Below are 18,833 nucleotides of genomic sequence, written 5' to 3'. Positions count from 1 at the left end.
CCTTTTTCAGCATGGAAACAATGGAGAGAGAGAGAGAGAAAACAGGCTATCTTCAGTTTCGTAATGGTGGGATGAGGAGGTGTTTGAAGCGGCTAGCATGAGCCTGGTGTCAAAGCAGTGTCTTTTCTGAAGAGCATGTGGTGGACAGGCAGAGACACTGACAGACAGAGAGGCGAACTAAGTCATGAAAGCGGAGCGTTTGTCTTTGATGTCAGCAAGCTTCCAAGAGCTATGGTGGTCGGAGGGGATTGGGGTTTCAGCATGGGATTTTCGGATTGTTGTGTCAAAAGGGTCTGATTGGGACTGAGTGAATTTGTTTTTGTGTGTGTATGTGCACACGTCCACATGCACGGTCATGTGCATATTGGATACTAAGACTGAGACGAGGCAGCTGAAGAAGGAAAGGCCAGTTCGTCTTCGTCATCATCCACAGTGCCCCATGGTGCTCACATCTAATAACCCTCAACTCACTGAACATGGAGCTAATCTTGCTCTCGCACGAGCACATGCATACTAGAATATAGGAATGGACATTTCTAGGCCTGTTGAGCATGTTTTAGTTACTTGTTGTGACTAGTGGGAGAGACTGGATGGATGGGCAGTTTGTTAAAGGGATGATGTCTTATGCCTTGTGCTATTTGGGTGCAGCCTCTAGGCCGAGATATGAGCAGATTAAAATGGAGATAGGTTAGTCACAGACTTGCTTTAGTGGTTTTAAAAACTGGGAGACAGATGAGTTCCTGTGTGTGCCTGATGACCACATTGCCTGTCACTGTGGAAATCCCACAGCTATTGAGGGGCTTGCAAAATCAATGTGAGCTATTCATACACGGATCTAATCCCCAGATTTACTGCCATTTAATCTGTGGTTATGGCAGGGCTCTGATGGCTCTAATGCCATCAAACAGATGTCCCTGCTCAGCCAGCCAGGTTGGGCTGCACCTGGTGACACCATGGTCCTGGGTGGCCCACTGCACATTTCATTGTTTTGTCCTCAGATCTCAAGCATTGTATCAAAACATGTATTATGGTTTAATGGCACATCTAAAAAAATCAAACCAAATGAAAGCAAACCAAACGTTCGAATCACACATCCAGGACTCACTACGAACCCAATATATTCATTTTGGCAAGTTTGATCTTGTAGAGATTTCAAATATTATAGGCTTAGCTGAGTGGGTGTTGTGTGGGTTTGTGTTATTTCCACCAAGAATAAGACAACAATATACTCTGCACGTTGTGTTGTTGTAGAGTGCTCAGGCTGTGTGCATAGAAATACTTTGATTTTGTTCACTGCACACCTGGTATTATTTTAAAATTCAAAAACCAAACGGACCGTTTCACTTCAAAGTGCAGGCTGAGTTCAGTAGGTGTATGGAATCAGAATCAAGGCAGAAATGGCAAACAGTATCATTTTGTACATCTCTCAAACATCTAGGGATGTTGCTTTGTCTTGTCTGTGCCAAGAATAAGTAATTGGTGAAGCACTTGACCCCCTCCTCCTAAATGGAGAAACAGTTTGGCCAGAATCACTAAATTGTGAATGTACCCTCTATATGCACTAGGCACTTGTAATCTAGTCTTGTCTGTAAGGTGTTCTTGACTTTCTCATCCTCATAATATTCAGAGCTACATTTATTAATTAAATACAACAAGAACATATGCTGTTATATTCTGACACTACATTGATAACATAGCGAAAATTATCATTATCACCATTCCTTTCTGTTTAGCAACAGGAGTAGGTTCCCATTTATTCACATGAATAGATTAATGCAATTGATGGATGAGAACTGACTTGAACAATTGAATGGTAATTGTGTGATTTTCATGAACACAATGACGTAATTGTTATCACTCACATTATCTTTTATTCAGTGAGTGGTTGTTTTATGATTTCCTTGGTTAAAAATGCATTTGTAATGTCTAAAATTTCCCCCACAAAATTACTCCACTATGACAAAAAAAAACCCTATGGAAAAAAATATTATAATTTCCTATCCAGACTCTGGACTAAATATGCCACTATATATGTTTTTTTATGTTGCACATGCACTGGCTATTTACCCATGTGTGGCCCCAAAACAAAATGTGTACTGAACTGTGAGTTTGGTGGACTGTTACACTGCATACACGAATGGCTGCAGGCACACGTGCAAAAAACAGAAATGCACACAAACACACATCCCCAGTCTGTGCATTATTAAAATGCTTACATTGAAAGTGTAGGAGATTTATAGTGTGTGTGTCTTGTGTTTCTGGGTGTTAAAGAGAGTAAATGCAGGGAATCTCTCAGTGTGTGGATGCTGAATGTGAAATGTCAATGTTATTGAACAGGTGCTGCGAGGCAGAGCTGTGATGTTTTTATTTCCAAGCTCTTGTCGAGCGAGGCAGAGAAGAGAGGGCTCATGGGATAATGGGGGTGGTTCTGGGGTGGGGGACTGTGTGTGTATGTTTGTGTATGCGTGTGTGTGTGCGTTTTAGAGTGTGTGTAGCATATCAGGTATGAGTGCCTAGCTCTGTGTGTGAATGTGAAGAGAGTTATAGGAGAGTGGGAAATGAATGCTGGCTTAGAATAAATGCTCACAATCTCCCCACAGAAAATGTCAACTGCACTATGAATTACATTATTATTTTTTGTGCACGCTCATGTCTTTCAGCAGCTGCATTCATAGTGTTCAACATGATGCCAAATGCTGCAGCTTTCTTCATTGGCTCTATTTCAACCATGCATACACCTCTACTGTCAAGCTGTTATCACCTCATTTGTTCCATTTACACATCATTCATGTTTTTTTCTGTCCTCTGTGTGTGTGTGTCTCTGTTTTTTGTTTCCTTCAGTTTTTCCCTTCCAGAGTGTCGTTGTGTCAATACTTGTTGAGAGGCAGTGTGGCGGAGAGCTAGGAGGTGAATGCAGTCAAGGTTAGTCAACAATGCTGCGTGGCACTGGAGCGCCGACTAACGCAGCGTTTTCCTCCGTCCTTTCTTGTAACCCCCCCCTCTCCCTCCCCTCCCCCCAGTCTGTTTCTGTTCCTGCCCCACCCAATGGACCTTGATAATTCTCTCTACCTGCCTGTGGTGCTCTCAGCCTCGCTCCTCCATGTCCTCCTAACCCCTCAGCATGCTTCTTCCTCGTCGTCCTCCTCCCACTTATCTCTCCTGCTAGTCGCCCTCACACAGGAGAGAACGGCTCAAGCCTGTCAGTGTTCATTCATCCCCCAACTGGTAGCTCATGCTAACCCACTCTCATATTTGTCTAGATGTGCTATTTAATGTTTTGTTATCATTGCGCCTATGCTAACTGGCCTTTCTCCTTTCTTCATAGCCAGTCCACCATCATTTTGGCAATGCCTTACTGTCAAGCCAGCTATCTTTTTCATTGCAATTCTACTTGTGATTCTACATGCACTTGTAATTCCAGTGAACGCATGTGAAAATATGATTACGGTTTTGCTATTTCCGCTCCTCTCTCTAGCCATTTAAAAAGAGGTGTGAGACTGAGAGCAGCGCCTATCTGAATGTCCACAACAGCGGCGGAGAATCCAGTAACGATATGGAGGGGGCTGCAGTTCAAAGCCGACTAGCAGGTTACTTAATGAGTTTGGTAATTGGCTTGCTGTGGCCTCCGCGCATCCCTGCCCTCCTGCTGCTGATGTGTGCAGGAACACAGGAGCTACGGCTGGCGCTCCCTCCCTCGCTCCATCCTTCCTTCCCTCCTCCTCTCCATCCTTCCCTCCATCCATCTCTCCTTCCCTCCATCCCTCTGCCACTAGCTAACTTTCAGAGCTAGTGCCATACCACGCCTCCTCCATCCATTACCCACTGCGCCTATAAAGACAGTTAGTTTGGTGCATGATATGTTTCCACTCTGCTCAATATCGAATATCAACAGCGTTACAGTATCTCTTGTGCTCTCGTTCTCTCTTCTGTCTGTTTCTCTCTCCCTCTTTGTTGCTCTCTCTTATGCACACACTCACTTCCCTACCACACTCGCATATCTATTATTAGATAGATGCTGTATGCATTATACAGAACACATGCATTCAAACAAGCCATTTGTGGAATTTCCCATCTCCCACATCTGAATATAAATTCTCTGTGCATCCACAACAACATGACAGAGAGACGCTGCCATGCTGACTCGATACACGAGTCTTGACAATAAGGACATATGCAGTAATTTCCTTGGCTATCAGTCTAATCATAGATGACAACAACCACATTATTCTAAGATTTCTGCACATTACCTCCTCACCGGCGACAGAGCTGACATCAAAGGGACAGCTATTCTTCTTGTCTCCTCTCTGGTGTTATAATGTGTAATGGGAACAAATGTCAGTGTTACATCTGGTGTTATTCTCATTAACTCACATTCTAAACTATACTGCTAATAGCTTAAAAAAAACAAAAATGACCTTCATGGTTCAGTTGTAAATGAGAGAGATGTATGGTTCTGTGTCTTGATTGTTTGTTGCTGTGTTTGTTTATACCAAGCCCCTAGATGTAATGCCTATGGGGATCTGCACTAGTGAGGCTAAGCTAATATACGCTGGCTAATGAGCTCGCTTTCCACCTTCCTACCTATTCCCATTAATTTCCATTTTGTACCTTTAAAAAGCCATAAATAAAGCCTGCATGCATTAGTAAATGTAGCCGTCTTCAGATGCAAGGCTGCTGCCAAGCTTTTTATCTACTCCCACAGTGGCACGGTTGATTCTGAAAGCTGTAGGGGTTGGAAGGCCAAAGCACAGCTAAGTGGCTCCTCTTGACCTCGGCACTGATCTCCAAACTGTCTGCTCCGACTGCACACAGACAATTTTACCCATTCGCTCCCATGAAAACAGTCAAATCTCATAGCACAGCCTGAACACCCTGTCTGCGCGCCGTCTCTTTGAATAACACATCGTTTTCTCACCGCACCCAATGCTGACATGCTGACCGTACATTTGCCTTTGAGATTTACTTCTCTGTTACTATTCATGCCAACTGAAAAAAAAGGAATATGAGGAAAGTGAGGAGGAAAAATTCAAGACATGCAAAATTAGCTTGAATGACTACAGGATCTTGTTCCTCTGACCTATAATAGACGTGCTTATTCTAGTTATCACTATCTATCTGTAAACTAGATGGCTGAATCATTATCTTACACACTGAGAGCAGCCAAGTGTGACCAGAGGAGAATAATTGATTTCTGAATAAGCATTGGAAGTGGAGAAATAAAATAGATACAGCTATTGTGGGCTGTTCCACCATATTTAGCATCTTAATATACATTATGAATTATAGTGTATGGAGTTAATTTTGTTTTACACATTATCAGCTTGGTGTTTTTTTTTCTTAATTTATTTGTTTAGCACAGCAACAGCGTGAAGCTGTGCTTCCACCCAGTGTCCATGGGGTGGCAGTCTATGGAGGTGAGGCAGCCATGTGCTCTGTGTGAAATGGAGCAGACACTGGCTATCTGAGCAGATTAGCTTGGAGACAGTAACCACACAGGAATCACACACACCAACCGTCACTCTCCTTCCCCTGCCTTTATGCTCATAGTGCCCATTGGCAAACATGGGCAGTTCCTTTGTGACTGCTGATCACTTTCAAATGTGTGTGCCATACAGTTTCATCCTATTGGAATGAGGTCTTTCTAATTGGATCCAGAGCTGTTTATCAAACACATGCACTGTTTATTTTTCTTGCTATGTCTTTGTTCATAAAAGGATTTGCCTGAAATGTAAACTTCCTCTTTTGCACCAGAGCTTGCACCCTCTCTGTCTCTCTGTGGCCCGCTTGGAAAGTGTACAGTCTCATTCCTTAGAGTCTGTTCTCTGTGCAACCATGGCAGGCTGAACTGCTCTTTTATTCAGATGAATGCAGGCCTGTTTGCCTGGAGAATCAGACAGGCACAGACAGTCCATGTGAGTGCTTGAAGAATGTCTGTGGAAAATCAGGGGCTTAGTGAGGTAGCACCTGAGGTATTCCATGTGTGCATGTGCGTGTGTCTGCATTCACCTTGTGTGTTTGTGTCGATGTGTGTTTGTGACCATCTACAATTGGTTGATTAATTTAGGGTGTGTACACATATCACACCCAGATTTCTTTTTGCCATTTTGTTGAGCCTCTTTCTTCATGTCAGCAAAGGAGACTATAGACCTATCAAGTATGAATACAGAAGTAGTATGAGCCTCCAACAAAAGCAGTGTTTATGGTTAGGGTTGTTTGCTCATATACATCAGAGTCTGCAAATGAGCAATATAGTTTTGCTGTCTTCTGTTATAAAGAGAAAATGCTTGTGTTTCCTCTCACTTGTATTTGATCAATTTGTTTACCAGGTGGCTGCTACCTCCATCTGGAATATAGTTTACTTATGTTCATTTTTTTTTTTTTTGTAATATGCAATAGTTTTACCAAAGGGCTGCTGCAAGCAAGTTTCACTCTCCTGAGTAGCTTGTGTAGCTTGGCAAAGAGATTAGACATATGTATCCTACAAGTGTCTTGGTTTTCAGAGTGTTGCGAGGCTGCCAAATGTGACTGTGAATAGCTATGTAAACAAGATAGCTATGTGAGGCTAGACCTTGCACTGATTGCCTAAAGTGAAATACCATTCCTTGGCTTCCCTCACATTTTTACAACTGTGTTAATGATCCCAAATAAAGGCTTGCTAGGTAGCACCCTAATTAGTAGCTGTTGAATGGGCTAGTTTCTGCCTTTGTCTGCCTGGATTGTCTCCAACAGACATCTTGATTTCCAGTTAGGCTTTTGTCACTTAGGGCTGTTTGCTTGCATACAGAACAGTGTAACTCCTATTCTTTTGTTAGTCTGTTTTTCTTTTTGTGTTGATGGGGTTTGACTCTGCCTAGTACTATTCTTTTTAGCTGAAATGGTGGTCCTTGCAAATCCGAATCTTCATATCCACAAGCGTGTAGTTAACCATATTTAGTTGAGTAATTTCCCTGAATTACTTTGTTGGGAGATAGGAGAGGATTGTTTTATTGCTTCCCCTTTTCTCAACCGCCTCCAGGCGAAGTCTATGTTTTAATTAGTCGTGTAAGACCTTATTTTCCCTTTGGATTCCCCCAACTTGTAAAGTACTCTCTTAAGATACCATGAAGGCTAAAAGGGCAATGAATGATTTGAAGTCAGCTTTTTGCCTGCCTGCCAACAGAGAAGGAGGGCCTATCAGCACTTGCCGTCAGTCTGAGGAACAGCGACTTCAAGCAGCAGTCACACGGAGTCTTTGTTCTTTGTGGGTATAGGACCCATGGCAAAGAGAGTCACTGCTTTAAAACCCCTCGCTTATATCTGGAAAAGCACTGTTCTTTCAAAATCGTAGGTTTATGAGAAGAAACTACATTTCCGATAGATAATACCTGCCTAAGAATAGTAAAATAGCAAAATGGTCTCAAAGTTCAATGTAACACATCCGTTTGATCTCACCGTATAATGTCTTGCCAGAAAGGAAGTTAACTTGTTACATTGTTGAGATTTAGTCATGTGTTAGAGGAAAGTCGAGCTTCTGAAGTGCACCCCCCCCCCCCCCCCCTCCACCACCACAACCACACACACTCCCTCCCCCCACCTCCTCTTGGTTTACAAGACTGTTTTCTTCTCTCAATCCCTTTTTCCTTCAACTTGTCTGCTCATCCCTGGTGAATGTATTAAATGAAGTTACTAGATATGAGTGCTTAAGAGGCCAGGGCCTCTGAGGCTTGCCAAGTCTCTCAGAAGCTTCGCTCACTCATCCATGTCACCTTTTTCTGTTGTTTCAGCTACTGGCTGACTTATTTGTATTGCCGAGCACTTTCTCTCTCTCTCTTTCTCTCTCTCTCTCTCTCTCTCTCTCTCTCTCTCTCTCTCTCTCTCTCTCTCTCTCTCCTGCTCCCGCTCCCTCTGCTCGCTGCCTCTGAGCAGCTTGTTTTTCTCCAGCGTGGAGAAATCAGGCTAAAGCAAACAGTGTGTGTCAGCCCCTGCTTTTGTTAAGTATTCATTTTTAATGAGCGTAAGTGGCTACAGAATCCTATAAACCATAAATGGAATAGTCAGTCTGGGAGGGGGGGGGGGCTTGGCCTTTGATTCAGTGGCAGTGTTGCAAGCTCTTTTGTTTAGTAACACTTGTAATGATTATGTTTCGGATGGGATGTGGAAAACATATTTTTAAATGACAGCTGGTGTTGCTCTATTTTCCCTTTTTTTTTTTTCCCCATCCAGTTTCTGGTTTTGTTAGCTCTTACAAGGAATTGTTCTCCTTTTAATAATCTCCTTTAGGAAATAGGATGTCGCAGAAGGTGTCATTTTTCTCTTTTGAGCAGCACACGATTCTGTTAGATTTCATTTCCTCTGAATTCAGAGAGAGGCACAAAGTAACCAGTTTTTGTTCTGTGGGGATTGAAGGCACTGTAGCTGTAGAAGGGGGTGCTCGGGGAAAAGGTATTGTGATGGGCCGTTTGAATGCTGAACAGAATTGAATAGACACAGTCAGCTTCCCAGATACATGCTTAGGCCTGTAGAATGTGGAGTGCTTTGCTTGTAACTGCACCGGTTGTCTCCTTTCATTATCGGTTAATGGTGCCCAACTTGACAGAGCCATGTGATAAACAGAGGAGCTGTGAAATCCTGGAGGTGGAGTTCTCGTCTGCCTGATAATGGGATCTCATCTGCCGGGGAGGGGAGCCTGCCCCGCCAGCCAATCCAGCTTTGCTCTGCACTGCCTTAAGAGAGGATTCACTGCACTTACTCTTCACTGCTGTCTCGGGCCAACTTAAGCCCCGCAAACCTACTGAAATGGTTGGCGTTTGACTGGTTTCCTTTTTAAAAAAAAAAAATATATATTAGGTGTGAATTCTCTTCTGTAGAATGATAGGGTGAAATTGTCCTTTTTTCATGGTGTTCTTTTAGGCTTTGATTGTACTTCCACACTGTGTGTGGAAGAAAAATGTATCTTGATCTGGGGCGACGTGTATTTCCGCCTCCTTATCAATTATTGATCCATTTTATGTGTGTCTGAATAAGGAAACGGGACAGACTGTGTGTGTGTAAATATCATAAACATTGACCCTGTGAAATGTATACATACTGTGATAAGGGAGGAGCTGTGGCTGCTGTGGTGTTAGGTTACCATGAGGAGGGGGAGCAGGAGTTCTCAGGCCAGTCGCCTCAGGAGCTAGAAAAGGTTTGCCAGCACTTTGTACCACTGGGGAACCCACCCCCCTCCTATTGAAAAGAAGACAGCCAACATGGTTTGTAGCACAATGAAGGACCCCCGCACACCACCCTCAACTCAATTTCTATTGATCCTTACTGCCTGTCTCTCCTGCCCGTGTTTGGCTTTAGTGCAAAAGAGCCCAATGCGCTCTCTATTTGCTTTAGTTAATTGGATTTTGACAGTGATCCAATATCATGTTTTAGACAATGAAAATGTGTCAAGCTACTTGCTCAGTGAAATGAAAATCATCCTATTAATTTATAACTTAATGCGGCCCATCTTTGCTTTCCTACTCCTCTTATATGGGTGGGGGAGATTGTCAGATTTTCCATTAAGACTGGGAGGATTTAGATAAAGAGGAAAAGAGCTGTATCTTTCTAAGCAAAAAAAATAAAAAATACAAAACGTAGTAGTGAGACCTTGAAAACAGGCAGGGATCACATTTGATGATGATGTGCAGGCTAACCATTAAATCCGCCCAAATCAACTTGCCAAATATTGCTAATGGACTATTCAGATTATTGTCCCTGCTTGTTCCTGCCATTTTAATGGGTGGGGTGACTAATTAATTCATTATCTAAAAATGCAAATTAGCTCTACAAGCCTGAGCAGCATTCAATTGCCTACCTCTGTGTATTTTTCAGCAGATGCATCCCCTAATTTTTCTCTTTAGATATGAATCATTGGCCAGTGTTTTAAGAGGCGTCCCTTTTTATTTGTATTTAAAACTGGTTATTCCTGTATCGCATTGTAGCATTCAACAAATGTGCTGGGAAAATGTACTAAGCCATTTTTTTTTTTTTTTTACAAAGGTACTAGAATTGCTTTCATAGTGTCGCTTTAGCGTTTCAGTCACATTCCCATAAGCGTATCATTGATCGGTTGACGATGGTCGGGACACTTTGGTTGTTGAGCATCTTGCTTCCTGGTGCAGTTACAAACACAGCATTTCCCTGCGGGCTGCCATCAATCAGCAGCCCCATTGGCGTTCCTTTGTCCCGACGATAATTTGAATCCAGTCCATGTTTTTGTTTCGCTCGGCGTTTTTTTGAGTGTGGTGGGGGTAATTCTCCTTCACTAGTGTCTGGATAAAGAAAGACTAGGTCAGCCATGTGGATGCGTCTGTTGAACAGCTGAAGGGGGGGTTACAGAGACGGAGGGAGTGATAGGGAGAACGTGGAGTGTGTGTGCATAGGAAAGGGAGAGAGAGCGAGAAGGGGGGAGAGAGCGCGTGTGTGGAAAAAGGAAGCGGAGCCTGTAAACGGCGAACTCACTGATTTCCTACCCCTCGAACAACTACAGCGCTGTGTACTTTTCATGTGGACACTATAACCGGGAGCAACAACACGGCCAAAGGGAATAGAAGCAGTTTTCGGGGGGGGAATAGTGCCTTGGCGATCGGGACGTGAATCTATCAGTAAAGTGAAACCGTCTTTTGTTGAGGCAAGTGCTCGTCTGAGCACCTCCGTGCGGGCAGCGGCTTTTAAAAGGGTAAAGTGTCCGTGTTCGTATTGTTTAGTTCCCGGTTCTTGGATCTGGCCCAGGACTATTAAGTTCGGCGGGTCATCTGCGTTTTCAAGTTGTTTGCAGCAGTCTCTGGGACTCCAGAATCACCAGACTGGCGGGTGAGTAGTTGAATACAAAAAAAGATTGAGTAGGGGAGGGGGGGTGTAGGGAGGGGGAGCAATGTGTGGGGGATAAAGAGACGGAATGTGGTCAATAGTAATGATTAAAGCATGAGTTGCACTTACACTTTCAGCTAAAAGTGTTATGCTTTTGGTGATACCCGAATAGGAAGCGTGTGTGACCTCAAGTCAAATGTTTTTTGAGTGCTCCAGCGAGCTGAAAGTTGGCTGCATTGTTGTAAAACTTGGCTGTTCCACTGAGCTCTCTCTCTCTCTCTGGAGTGTGTAGCAGACCTTCAAGCAACCCCCATGACCTGGGCAGCCTGTAACACGGCTTCAGCAGCTAATGGTTTAAAGTCAGAATAATGAAGTAAACAAAGGGCTTAAATGACAGCATTGCTGCCCTGTAAACACTCATCGAAAGTGTCATTACACTGTAAAAACAATCCGTGTGCTTGTGTAATCAATCAGCCTCCAGGAAAAGTTAGTTTTGACAGGGACATTTTTTAAATGGATCTTGATGAGTCAGTTGCTCATAAATTTTGGGGGGAATTCCCCAAGTTTCACATAAAGGATTGGCTGTTGGATTTACAGCCTAGCTCATGTCATAAATTGATTATTGGACTGTTACAATGGAACATAGTTGACTGCTATTGAAAGAGTGGTAGTGAGCTGTGTGGGAGACTGGCTGGACCAGTTGCAAACTGTTGAAGGACCACCAAATTAACTTGACTTCCCTCTTCAGCACCCCAGAGGCTATGAACTCTGCCCCCAGCACATGCAGCTCTCACTGTGGGGGAGTGATGTGTGCCTGTTGTTAAAAAGAGCAAGGGGGACTGGCTGGTGGGATATGTGTGTGTGTGTGTCTTTCTTTTTTCTTTTTTTTTTGTCTTTTTTAGAGGGGGAGGGGGGATTTGGGATTTGAAAGCGGACTACAGTTATTTGTCTCATAGGCAGCTTATCTAATGTTTTCCAGTTACAGTAGAAGGGGGTTGGTTGTTTACTGAAATCACTGTAAAATTGGTCATAGTAAATCTTCATGTGACTGCAGTCAGAAGCTGAATCCTCAGGGTATTTGAACACATAAGCACAAAGATAGCTTTAGCCCTGAAACGAGATTCAAATCGAGGAAGGGGGAAGCAGTGATTTCCTTCAATCTCCGCCATATAAAAACAATCTCTTCCTGAAATCCTCCCCCTGCTGCTACTCTTTTTCAATGAGCTATTACATGGACTCAGATGTTGCGCCACTAATTGTTAGGAGCTAATCTCCACCATGCCCAGCTTCCTTTGGCATATTTTCTGTCCCCTGCTAACTGAGAAGTGACCTCTAGCTTAATGATTCATATGTGATTAATCCACTTGAGTGGGACGACACTGCCTGGGCTAATGCATGGCTCAAGCACTGCAGATAATGGATGATTGGGTGAATAAAAAGGAGACTTTAGTCCCTCAAAATCGTGTGAATGTTTACACTCTAAATACCTTTTTATAAATCTCACACAGGAATGCAAACACTAGTAATTTTATAAAGCCTGAAGTGCAGTCATGGTTGAAAACATAACCATAGTAGTCTTTGTTAGTGCTTTCATTGAGTTCTGAGTTACAGGAAAGAATGACTCCCAGATTAACTCTTTGAACTGTAAAATGGCACGCTTTTCAGGGCGCTCTAATCTTAAAGGGAGTGATACAGGCCAATTTCATTTGGCTTAGCTGCTTATCTTTGATTTAGTTATCATTAACAAATGGAGTGTAAAGATGTTACTGAGGAGAACCTCCCTACTGCCCTCCTATTCATTGCTCACTGCTTTGAGGGGGAGGGGGGAGTTTGAGCACTCCAGTCGTATGTGTGTGACACGGCGGCTTTCACTGGTTGACATGTAGGTTTGCTGAAACCGTGACCTTGCTACAGGTTAGTTCACTTTTTCACATTGGACCGAGAATGTTTATCTGTTGTTGGGTTGTTATTGAAACAGGAGAACGTTACTCTGATATATGAGCGATAAGCCTATAGCTGAAAGAGTAACCAGTAGTGTGACTGTAATCAGTATCTTTGTGGGGAGGCAGCACCTTATGGGTTAGGTGCAGTCAGAGTTTCAGATATAACCTACACTGTCACATGGTCAAATTGGTCCCCTCTCTGGACTTAAATAGCTTGCCTTTCTGAAAAGAAAACATTTTGAATTGGAGACTCCCCCTCCTTCCCCAGAGGTAGGATATCCATTTAGTTTCACTACTGTGGATTGAATGAGAGCGGAAGTGGTCAATCCTCTTAATGGAGTTGTACACAAGAGCTTGAGTTGTTCTGCAGTGAGTGATCTGTATGGGAGGAACGCTCTGAACATTTCACAATATTGCTGCTAGCAGACGAAAATATAAAAGTCTAAATCTTAATTATGTGTACACTGCCATTATGCTCTCTGTATTATTGCACATCATCTCCATTTGCAATACGCCGTACCCATGTTTGTGGGAAATGAAATCTGATGTGTAATTTGATCTGGGCCTGAGTCCGCAGTCTGTGTTGTCGATTCATGTAAACCCTCGGAGGCATAGTAGTGGTGTGAGTCACCTCTCATCACAAACACAAGTCTCACCACCGACAAGGTACAGAATGCTAGTAAACATTCAGCTCACACACACGCGCGCATGTATGAGTGTCACCTCGGAGGAATCTGAGGGGCGATATCCGGATCAAAGAGACTGTTTCTGACCAGAGAGAGAGAGAGAGAGAGATGCTTCATAGAGTGAGGCTGTAACGGCTGTCTTGCTGCTCAGAGGCGGCTGAATGTTTGACAGGGCATTGGAAAAACGTTATTTAATCTGCTCGCATGATGGCCCTCACTGGGATTGCACCACGCTGTGTCTCGGTCCCCTTTTTCCTCTCTGTGTCGGGATGATGGCAGCTCCTGGCTGGCAGAAAAACATTCAGTGGCTGTCTGTGTGTTGTTGTTTTTTTTAACTGTATGATGTAATGCGTAAAGAATCAGAGAAAGGCGAGTTGTAATTGATGTGATGTTGGCGGCCTTGTTTCAAATGACTAAGTCTGCTGGGGGATAGGTATCTTTTCCATTTGGGTAATAGCATGAATTACTCAACTGTATTCCACTGTACAAAGACATGACCAAATTGTTATTTTAATAAGGTATAAGAATGAAAACAGATGTGATTTTTGACCCATTGAAAAAAATACTTTTTGCAAGTTGCTCTTCAATGGCTGACCAGATCAACTTAGGCAAACCATCCGGGCAGCTGAAATTAAACCCTCTGGCTTTTGGGCCGTCTGAATGTGGCTTAGTGCACAGCTCTCACCCCTTCAAAGGTATAGCTCACAGTTACCCTCCCACCTCTCACCCCCACAATACAGAAATCTGAGAGCTGCCTGGTCATAAAGCCAGGCGGAAAATCAATGAGAAGTCATGGCTTCCACACCATTGTTGGTACCATTTTCATCCCCCTACACAGAGCCAGATTCAGGTTTTTGAAGACCAATGATAAATCTCTTCAGTGCTTTTTGATTCTTTAGATGGGTTTCATTTCTAAATGGAAGAGCCTAGCCTAGCTTGTCACTTCCTGACCTGTTATCCTTATAGGAAATCTTGTACCAGAGATTCATTTAGAATACATTAACGACAGATTGACATATAACATATGAAACAGTGATAGTACAGCCAAGGAGGCAGTACCCTCTGGTGGGTGGCTACTGAAATTGGGAGTGATGAAGGAGTGGAGAGGTGCTTGGATTTTTCATAGAAAATTCCATCTAATTTGTTGTATGCATAGAAGAAGGACTGTGATATCTTTAATTAACGTAAACCTCAGGAGCCAACGAAGAGTGAGAAATTGGGATAATTGAAAATAGGCCCTATCTTCTTTCCCCTTCTCTGTCTGTACATCCTTAAAGCAGCTGAGCCCATCGGAGGGCACTTTCACACATGTTAAGTGGGGGACATCTGGCCTCGTTAATTCAGTGCATGGTCATAAAGTGGAATGGCGGTCCCCACAGGGCGGCCTGCGTTGCCTGCTCTGAACACGGTCAGATGGAGCCTGTGTGTCCTCACTGCCTCCTTGTCCTCACTGTTTGACTGCCCCTTTGACACTGGCTTTTACACTAGCGGGAGAACTTCGACAAGAACGCCTTCACAATCCTGCTATGAAATTTAAACACAGATGCTGATCTCTATCCCCGAAGTGTGAGGGAGATAAAGTGACAGTACATAAATGGTGAAATATGTGCCGCCTCCATGTGCCAGAATATAAAAGCGCGCATCGTAAGGCTGTAATGTACGGTTTTATTGACCGGTCTTAATTTTCAATTTCTTATTACAACAAAGAAGCAAGGTTGGATTGCTAGCCTGCGTTGACGCACTGTGGGACTTTAGTATACACCACACCCAAAGAGAGCCTTCGATTTTTTTTTTCCCTACCAGATAAATTATATCTTTTAGCAATGCTGGGTATCAGTTGTCTGTGTCCATTTAGTGTATGCTTGATGATGAGTGAGCTGTCACGCTCTACATTCCAGTATCCACCTTATGTCCCTGCATCATCAGGAATGGAAACAAATAATCGAGTGACAGCAGCGGGGAAGCAGGCATGCTGCGCTTTCATATCCTATTTTAGCGAGTAAACATTTAATGTGTATAAATGTATCACAGCTTTATTTATGCATAGAATCTGCTGTTAAGTCTGAATTATACATTAGCCAATGAATAATGCATCAGTGCCATTCCTTAATGATTACTTGCCAGGCAGCGAATGGTAATATTTGCTGATAAATTTACCCATTGATCTTGCTTGTGTTTAACCAGTTGTGTAGTGATGGTGTTCACCCCATTTTGCATTTAGGGAGCTTTTTACCCAAGGATGTAATCAAAAGCAAGCTAATTGTCTGTTTTAAAAAATAAGTTGTCTTTTAAAATGGACAAGTCAGCCCCAAGGAATTAAAGCAAAAGGGTTACCATATGAATTCTCTGAGCACATGTTACTAAGAGCTAGTACTAGATCTCAGTTCTGCCATTTGCCTAACATCTTAGTAAGGTTGGTGTGTTTACATACTGTTCTCTTCTTGGCTGCCTTTAGGATGAGTTGTTTTTCCTTAGACCTCAACAGATCAATGTCCAATTACAGTTTTGTCTTTTTGTTGGCTTGCAGCCATTACAGGACAGAGTGTTTTTGTTTGAACTACAGAGTCTAGACTGTGTCTAGTGGGTTGGTGATTTAGCCCATACTTGGTAAAGGTCTTTCTTTGATAGCACTTCTTTATTGGCACTGTTCTTAACAGCCAGGCCGAGCCAGATTATTGGCACATTATCCGTATAATGCTGTGAGTCTAGTGTTGCCTAAGCCTCGAAGCATAGCCTGTTACTGTGCAGATGTATTGCTTGTCCACACAATGAGAAAATATTGACTTGTTGTCACTCACTCATTTGATTAGTCGTGCGGGTGATTCTGCTTTTCATTTGTCGCCCTGGCAACGTAAATGGGAAAACACAGCAACAGTCTCGTTCCATCCAGTAATGAAGCACTGGAGCATTGCAGACTATCACATCTGGAAAACCTCTCTTTTAAGCAGGAATGAATGTCTTTATCAGTCATGGTGTATCATTGGCACTTGTCAGCTCAGCTAGTATCCACAAAAATCCAACATTTGACAGCATTTTCTCTTTGCAGAAGGTGCAACTGCGTGGGAGTGATGTAGCCTAACAATTCCACTTTGATTTTACAGCTTAGTTGAGTGAGATTTATCTGTGTATATACCCACAGTGTTGGCTATCTACTCCATTTCCTTTGTCCGTAAGAAGACCAGCTTAAAGCAGTCCGCTGCCATGTGTAAGCCAGGTCATAATGAAAGCACCTTCCATTTAATCCGGCCGGATTCATCAGTGGCCTTGTTCTTCCAAAAATAATGAGGTAGACAGTAAGGGCTGCCCCAGGCAGCATGTAGGGAGATGATCTCTCTGAACCGGCAAATCATTCCAGTTTTTTTATGCTAAAAAGACAGGCTAATGACTATGCTTGATGTCTGTCAGTGCTTTAAGTTAACTAGCGTTAATTCACAGAAAGATCTAATGGGCTTGATTGTCAAGCTGAGCTGAGGCAGTCAGTGAAAGGCCTGTGCACGGGTGGGGGGAGTGTAATTGTTTTTGCTGGCGGTGATTCTCTCTGGAAGAGATGACTGCACAATCCAGATATGTAAACAAGAAGAAACTGAAAGGCAATATGCTGATACCTTGTCTGTTTCCTCTTGATCAACCTACCCATTGAAAGGAAATCTCAAAGCTGAGCCCAAACATTCTTCGGATTTAGCTTGGCAATACAGTTGCTTTACAAACCTGTGTCTGTTCAACTAAGCATTTCAAACATGCAAATCACATGTTGAAAATGGGGATCTTGAGGAAATCATTAACTGCAACGGCACACCAGAAAACAAAGGGAGGGAGAGTTAAAGACAACAGATGCTCAAAGTGTTTGATTCTGCTTATTGGAGCATGACACTTGTTTAGTGCAGTGGAGAAGCTCAATTTATTCATGCTAGACAATGATGCTCTCTCACCAATGCAAAGCCAGTCATCTGTTCTCCAGTGGCATTTAACACATTTGCAATATTCATTTAATGTTTATACATTTATCCAAACCTCAGATCTCTTGGGGTGCTCACGCCTGGTGTCATTTTCACGCACTTAGAGTCAGGTTGCTCGTTTGCCTGCACAAGAAGGCTGTAATGCTTATCAGGCTGTAGCAGAGTAGACTACCACCTCTTGTGTTTTTTTCATAAGTAACAAAGCTGCTCAGCTCTATGCCAGTATAAGAGGAAGATTGCCATATTAAAGTGAGCTGACTGTACTGTACTGATAAAGACCAACTTAAGTTCCACCAGGAAGCAGTCCAGTTTGCAAACACATGGTTGTTGGGGTTAGTGTTTGAGTCAGCGTCAGGGCAAGACTGGACATCTGTCTCCTAGTGATCTATAACGCCCACAATCCCTCCCACAGACTGTCAGCTTTGGCACTCCACCAGTACACCGGTTGCTATAGCACACCCAGCCACCCGCAACAGTCGCTTATCTAGCTAGCATAACAAACACTGGCCTAACAAAGAGGATGGAAACCAATAGGACACACGGCAACAAGGGACCTTAAGGGTACCCTGCCATCATAACTCCACTTCAAAATGGAGGCCTTTGTTCTCAGATTGTTGGGGAGGGCGTCATAGCACGGTAGCAGCTCATCTTTTCATCCTCAAACACACTCACTCCCACTCACACTCTCCTGTCGGCGGAGGAGATCCTCTGCCTGATAAGGCTTCACAGAGAAAGGTATTCCTCTGGGACTGTTGTTGAGGGATTTCTACAGTTCTGCCATGCGCTGATTAAAGGAACACTTGTAGATAATCCTTTTGAATAAATGGGTCTTTGTTGTGGCGGTGGTGGGGTTGGATGTGAGGGGCAGAAAAAGCCCCAGATTTGGATTTTTAAATGCTTATCACCTCAGTATGATCCGCCACTCTGCTAAGATAAATATTTAATGACAGGGTGGCTGAAATAGAGCTGTTACAGACTGCTGGTGAGAAATGGAGCTTCTATTTAGAGCCCATACTGTTCCATAAAGTCATGGCATTGGTAGACAGCCCAAGGTTATTAGTGTGGTATGAGAGCAGTGTGTGTGTGTGTGTGTGTGTGTATATATCTACTGAGGAGTTCTCACTCTTTTCTTACTGCAGTGATATGAAGGAGAGAAATGCACTCAGTCTGTTATTGAGCATTCGCTCATGAATCCTTGATGTGTGTGTGAGAGTGAATGAATGTGTGTGTCTGTGTGTGAGGGCTATGTGGGAGCACTATGGTAAATGCACAACAGCGATACTATCCAGGCACAGTTTACTTCAACTATTTCCACGAGCAAAACAGCTGTGTATTTGCCCTCTACTACCTTAGCTTTGCTCTATTTCACTTCACATGCTTTCTACCCTGTGGGTTCTTGTTTTATGTCATTTAGGCCTGTGTCATGCAAA

At 43.3% G+C, this 18,833-nt stretch overlaps 1 protein-coding gene across 1 annotated transcript in view; it reads left to right on the top strand.

Moving 5' to 3' along the window:
- Positions 1-10,344: 10,344 nt before the first annotated feature.
- Positions 10,345-18,833, top strand: part of rerea (arginine-glutamic acid dipeptide (RE) repeats a) — a gene marked incomplete at its 3' end in the record, with an annotated part of 61,913 nt that continues 53,424 nt past the window's right edge. Inside the window, exon 1 of the mRNA XM_071543565.1 lies at positions 10,345-10,821. The remainder of the gene's footprint in view (positions 10,822-18,833) is intronic.

Source organism: Centroberyx affinis, unplaced genomic scaffold, assembly GCF_046629955.1.
Source record: "Centroberyx affinis isolate AG114_WGS23_722 - 3 ecotype Tasmania unplaced genomic scaffold, CSIRO-AGI_Caff_v1 ptg004352l_1, whole genome shotgun sequence".
Lineage (NCBI taxonomy): Eukaryota > Metazoa > Chordata > Actinopteri > Beryciformes > Berycidae > Centroberyx > Centroberyx affinis.
The sequence above is the reverse complement of the archived record's forward strand: the minus strand, read 5'-3'. Positions and strand labels throughout refer to the sequence as shown.